Source organism: Sinohyriopsis cumingii, unplaced genomic scaffold, assembly GCF_028554795.1.
Source record: "Sinohyriopsis cumingii isolate HCF-2022 unplaced genomic scaffold, ASM2855479v2 utg000695l, whole genome shotgun sequence".
Lineage (NCBI taxonomy): Eukaryota > Metazoa > Mollusca > Bivalvia > Unionida > Unionidae > Sinohyriopsis > Sinohyriopsis cumingii.
In genome coordinates, this window is record NW_028315924.1 from 3,428,657 (window position 1) to 3,434,656 (window position 6,000).

The following is a 6,000-nucleotide window of genomic DNA, read 5'->3' on the forward strand; positions in this document are numbered from 1 at the left end:
ATATGAATTGAAGCGGTCTTCTGGGAGATGGAGTTTGTGTCATTCGGCCAGTCCATGACTGCTTTGTTCTTTCTGGCAAGCAGATCTTCAATGGCACCGTTTTTTTCCGTCGAACCAGTTTTGGCGGGTTCGCTTCTTGTGGCCCAGAGTCGCCATAGCTGTTTCTCTTATGATTTACCTGAGACTGTTCCATTTCTCTGAGGCATTTGCTCGTATAGGTCCACTGGTGGATAGCTTGTCATCTTGGCTTTTCTGGAAATTGAGCTGGGTGGAAGGCTGCTGAATTTTGACAATGTTGAAGGCTGTGCACACAAGCTAAGGATGCCTTGGTTGATGTGGGTGAATGCGCAGCATTAGGAGAGTTTGGACAAAGCTGTGGTATGTGCAGCAATCAGCTCCTCGAATGGCCTTGGTGATGAGGACATCCTGGGCATCATAGGAGCTAGTGATTGTTACGTGGTGTTTGTGGCTGATGGGTAGTCGCAAATTCATTAGCCTCTCCTTGATACCAACAGGCAGGTCTGGAAGCTGCTTCAGAAGACTTGATTTGATAGCCACGCCGATTCCGTGGATCCTGTCCTCGTTTTGGGCTTTTCCTTTCCAGAAGAAGGTGTAGCCGCTTGCTACCTCAGTCAGAAAAATATCCTCTGCGAACCGGGTTTCACTCAAGGCTGCAATGTCGATATTTCAGCGTGAAAGCTCCTTAGCAACTAGGGCTGTTCTCCTGTGAGTTCTTGCTATGTTCTTTTTGTCCATGAGAATACGGCTATATCATGCTCCAAGAAGAAGTTTTTACTTTTATAGTTTCTACCGCAGATATGGATGTTCTTGCCAGCCGCGGAAAGCTGTTCAGATTTTTAAGGGCAGGTTATTTTTGGCCCCCTTTTCTAGGCCGCTCCCTATGTATGGTGAGCAGCGCTGTCCTGAAAAGGTCTGCTCAGTCGCCCTGGATGCTGCCGAACTGTTCCTCTGCTCTGGGTACAGAGCAGAGCGACAACTTGTGCAATGGCCTCCTACGTGCAGGTCTCTGACTACAACTCCCAGTGGTCACCTCCACCTATTGCTTCGCCAGTAGGCCATCACCGTAGGACTTTGGTAGGTGCACGTAAGGAACGATGAGCGTGATGATGAGGACGAATGATAGTTGCACAAGATTACCTGTGCATGAAGGAGATTAAAGTGAAACAGCCTTTGCAGAGAGACAGCCACACTCTCTCGGCCTTGGTAGTTGGAACTCATTGGTACTAATATTCCTCACGGCTGGGGACTACTTCGGCTGCATTTTATGGCAATCACATCTGTAGTGCCTTGTCATGCCCTGCGTTCTCCACAAAGCGTTTGCAGATTCGCCTTCGTGGCCGTTGGATCACTCAGTTGATCTCTTCCTCCCAGTCTGTCGAAGCTGGCTTTGTCAACGTCAGAGGCTAAACCAAGAATAGACAAATAATAAACACAAAAACGTGTTGAAATTATTAAAGTCTGCATAACTGTTTCTATTGGAATTAAAGCTTGACAATGTTTTGTTTCCACTAGCTGGCTTCAGGTTGACTGAAAATGCTGTATGTCTATTTATCTCGACCTACAAATGGATGCATATCATCTGTTTTTGTTTGTTTTTTGGGGTTTAAAAGTAAATTCGTGCAACCGTAAATTATATCCATTATATTTCATCGTTATGATAGTAATTATAGGTGAGTGAGTGACTAATTAGCAAAATTTAAAACCAATATTTAAATGTAAACCTATTTGTTGTAAACGATGACGATTGTATTTGCTCGTGGTTGTCTTTTTCTAATTTGCTTGATTTCGGCCGCTTGGTTTCAATGATTTAAGGCAGCGTACCCAGTAAGATTCCTTTTCTTTCCTGGTTTCGAAACTCCATATTGGGGTTGTGAGCAATTGCAGTAAGTGTTACATCACTGAAAGTGTGGTCAGGGAAAAGAAAAGTGTTCTGCAATCGGACTTCTGTCAAGCTTCTTTGTCATCCAATCAGATCTATGTAGGTTTTAAGCTTCTCCAACCTACTGGGTGGCCACGGGACTTACAATGTTATGAGATAAAGTACAGTCTCTGTTTTGCACTTTCTCTTTGGACCATGTAAGTTCAGTGTACTGGTCTTAATCATATGTTGACAGGTTTTGCACCTTTTATTACCACAGGGACCAGATTTAATAGGGTGGTCTTGGCTTGTGATTGGCGTTAGCTTAACTGTGACTAGAATATCTTTGAGAGGTTTATTTTTTTTGGTCTGCGGCATGCTACTACTGGTTTGTTCGGGAGGATTCACTTCAGCGTGTCACAACATTCTCCATGATGAACCAGTGTTTCTTGATGATTTTACGTCTTTAAGGATTGTCTGGATAAAATGGTATCCGGTCGACCTTTTCTTTATTTGTATCTTTTAGTAGTCATTGCGGTTTGTTGTGTAGCATTTTGTCTAACCAAGGCTTTGACAGAGACTTGACAGTGAAGGCAACACAAAGGGCTAAACAAACAAACAACAATGATCCAAACAATCAAAGAGAGAGCAAAGAAAAGCCACTGAGATGCACAAAACAATGCATCCCAGCAAACAGACCTGAATTAGTTTTTATTCGCTTCTATGTGACATGCAGGATCCTAACTACGTTTTAGTAGTCTTTTGTTTGCTTCTGTGTATATTCGTGTTTATATCTAAAGTCCTATTATGTGCTTCATTAGTAGGTATATTTGGTTTCTATTCAACGTACCGTACAATTTTTGTTGTGGCTGTTGGCTTTAGCAACACACATTGCTATGCTTCAGCATAGACTGCCTGTGTTGTGTTATCGGCATAGACTGCCTGTGTTGTGTTATCCACCATGTGATCGCATTTCTGCTGTAGTCAGTGTCTTTTTGTAAATTGTAGAAAGCCTGTTTGGGTATACGAATTTTTTTGGCGTCGTTCTGGGTATCTTCATCAATTTATCCTAGAGGACAGAAGATATGCGTTTCACTAATATAAACAGAGTAGGATATACATGGCAAGTTCTTGAATAGTCGCTATCCAACGACTGTATTTAATGAGAATTACTATTTGTTATTCTTTTCTTTATGTCTGTTTGCTTTATAGAGATTAGAAGCTGACCAGCTGTTACTGTTAGTTGCAAAAAAAAATTAATGTGAGAAACGTCCTTAATTTGAACAGCAATTACGCTTGAAATAGGTGCCAGAATACTACTGCAGTTTAACGAAAGTATACATATTCGAGTTATCTACCTTAGACCGATGATGGTCTATATAGCTACTTATTTCTTGTCCTTCGTTACTTGCGTGTTTATGAATTTGCTCATGTTAAAATTTTTAGAACAATTGTGAAAACTTTTATTGTTATAAATTTGCAACACTAATCCAGTCGAAATTTTCATTTAAATCTAAAGCCGCACGTCTGACGAAAGTTACATTATGGTACCACACAGGATAAATAGAATTCATTTTTTGTGGGGTGATGGAGGTAAAATTAAAAACATATTTGTTATTTGTGCGCATCTTTATTTAAAAGGAATTTCAACAACAAATGAAGGAAATGTGATGAACGAAGAATTTAGACTATTGAAATTTATATACCTGTAACAATTGTGTGATCAGTGTACATAATACGGTGTGAGTTCACTACAGTGTACGCATCATCTGTCTTATTTTCATAAACTGTACACATGATCTGTCATATTTCTAAATATTGCACGCGTGATCTGTCTTATTTCCATAAACTTTATGCCGTGATCTGTCTTATTTCCATGCGCTGGATGCCGTGATCTGTCTTATTTATATGCACTGTACCCGTGATCTGTCCTATTTCCATACACTTTATGCCGTGATCTGTCTTATTTCCTTTGGTGTGTGATACCTTTCTTTTTCCTTTCCTTTTTCGGGGGTGGGGTGGGGGGGCTGGAGGCGTCAGATTTTCCTCGACACCATGAAAACCTTTTACAGATCTAACATGAAAAAGAGAATCCAGACACAGTTCCGAAATATTATGATTTTAAACAAAACTGCTAGCTATCTCCATTATACCATTGTGTTAGAGCAATATATGTAGACGATTTCTCATATTTGTTTCATTATTATATATCATACATGTATCGTTATTATGATCGCTCGTAATTCTTTCATATATATATATATATATATATATATATATATATATATATATATATATATATATATATATATAAAGAGAGAGAGAGAGACAGGCAGACAGACAGATATACTCCATATAACGGCATATATCCTTATTACTCGTCCTGATGTATGTATGTATGTATGTATTATGTATTATGTATGGATGGATGGATGGATCATTAATGTTACTCATCATGATGCTATATCTGTATTCTTCTTCTTCTTCTTATTATTATTATTATTATTATTATTATTGTTATTATTAGTAATCAATCATTTCCAACATTGACACAAAATTCTAAAGTTTCTATGATGGGGCATGTTTTGTCACTAACAGATTATTCTTTTTAGAAAAAGAAATGCATATCAAATGCCAAAATGACACAATTTTAATTTAGCATTTTTCTGTAAGATCAGCATTATAATCGCAAACTATGCATTATAAATGTTATTGTATACCTTTTGAAGAGAGAGAGAGAGAGAGAGAGAGAGAGAGAGAGAGCAATATTTCTGAGGAGTTAAATACATGTTTAACCGTCGAAAACAATTTTTGTCACTGGTGAATTTCGCTTTTTCTTAAAAGAAATGAAATATGATGATCAGGTCATAGATGTAATGAAGAATGGCATATTTTCTCTCTACATTACAAAGTACTGGTTGTCCTCTTCAAGATGGTGCCATTTTTTTTAATGAAAGTTATATCTGAACTATTATAATGTAATTTTGTGTAATACCTCTATTTAAAACACAACAACACTTTTAAGACTCCAAAAGAGCGCTTGCCATTTAATTATAGATTAACCTAAAGACGATTTCCATGATGCAATGAATAATATAAAATTTTTAACAATACATGAAAGAATATTTATTAGAAAGGCCAAATTGATGTATAAAATATCCAGAAAAGCCATTCCTGTCTATCTAAGCAATATCTTTCACCAAAGAGATGCTGATGGTACTCCAAATTTAAGGTTCATAAAAAGTAAAAATTACATTATACCAAGGCCAAAGAAGGAATTGTGTTTAAAAAAAGGTTTTAAATATACTGGTCCTATGGTATGGAACAACTTTCCCAGTGACATAAGGCAGGCTCCTATCATTTCTTCTTTTCATTTCAAATGAAAGTAAAATCATTTCTGATTGGTTTAATAGTTGTTTTGTTCTTGGAAGAAAAGAGAAGAAAAAAAACAATATTTGTAACCAATCAGAGACGTATCTAACACACATTCATCACGATTACAGGCGGGATTGGCCATTGAATGTAGAAGCCGAAAACAGTTTTCAATATACTGGTCCTCTGGTATGAAATAACATTCCCATTGACATAAGGCAGGCTCCTAGAATTTCTTCTTTTCATAATCAATGTTTCAAATGGATGAAATCTTTAGACAATTGAACAGTTCTAGTACAATAACTACCGCCTGCTTTTCTGTAAATTTGCATCATTTTCACGGTTGAATTTTTCAATGTAGGATGATATTTTATATTTTATGTGTTCACAGAGGTCTGTGCATATGTTCCAGGCTTGATAGTTTTTTTTTTTAAATCACTTAATTATTTAGTGTCAGGACAGATTATGTCACATCATGTTGTATATACTATATATATTATACATAACAGGTAGAATTCCTCAAGGTAGATTAGTTCCGTAGCTAACTGAGTTACCTTTCTCTAAATAAAGTCTTTATTATTATTATTATTATTATTATTATTATTATTATTATTTATCTTACAAATAATACCTGTCTATAAGCCCCAGGTAATACAAACCGTACGCAATAAAATTTATTGATATGACTGCAATATAATCACTACAAAAAATCAGATAATTAAACACAAACACTTATGTAACGATAAATC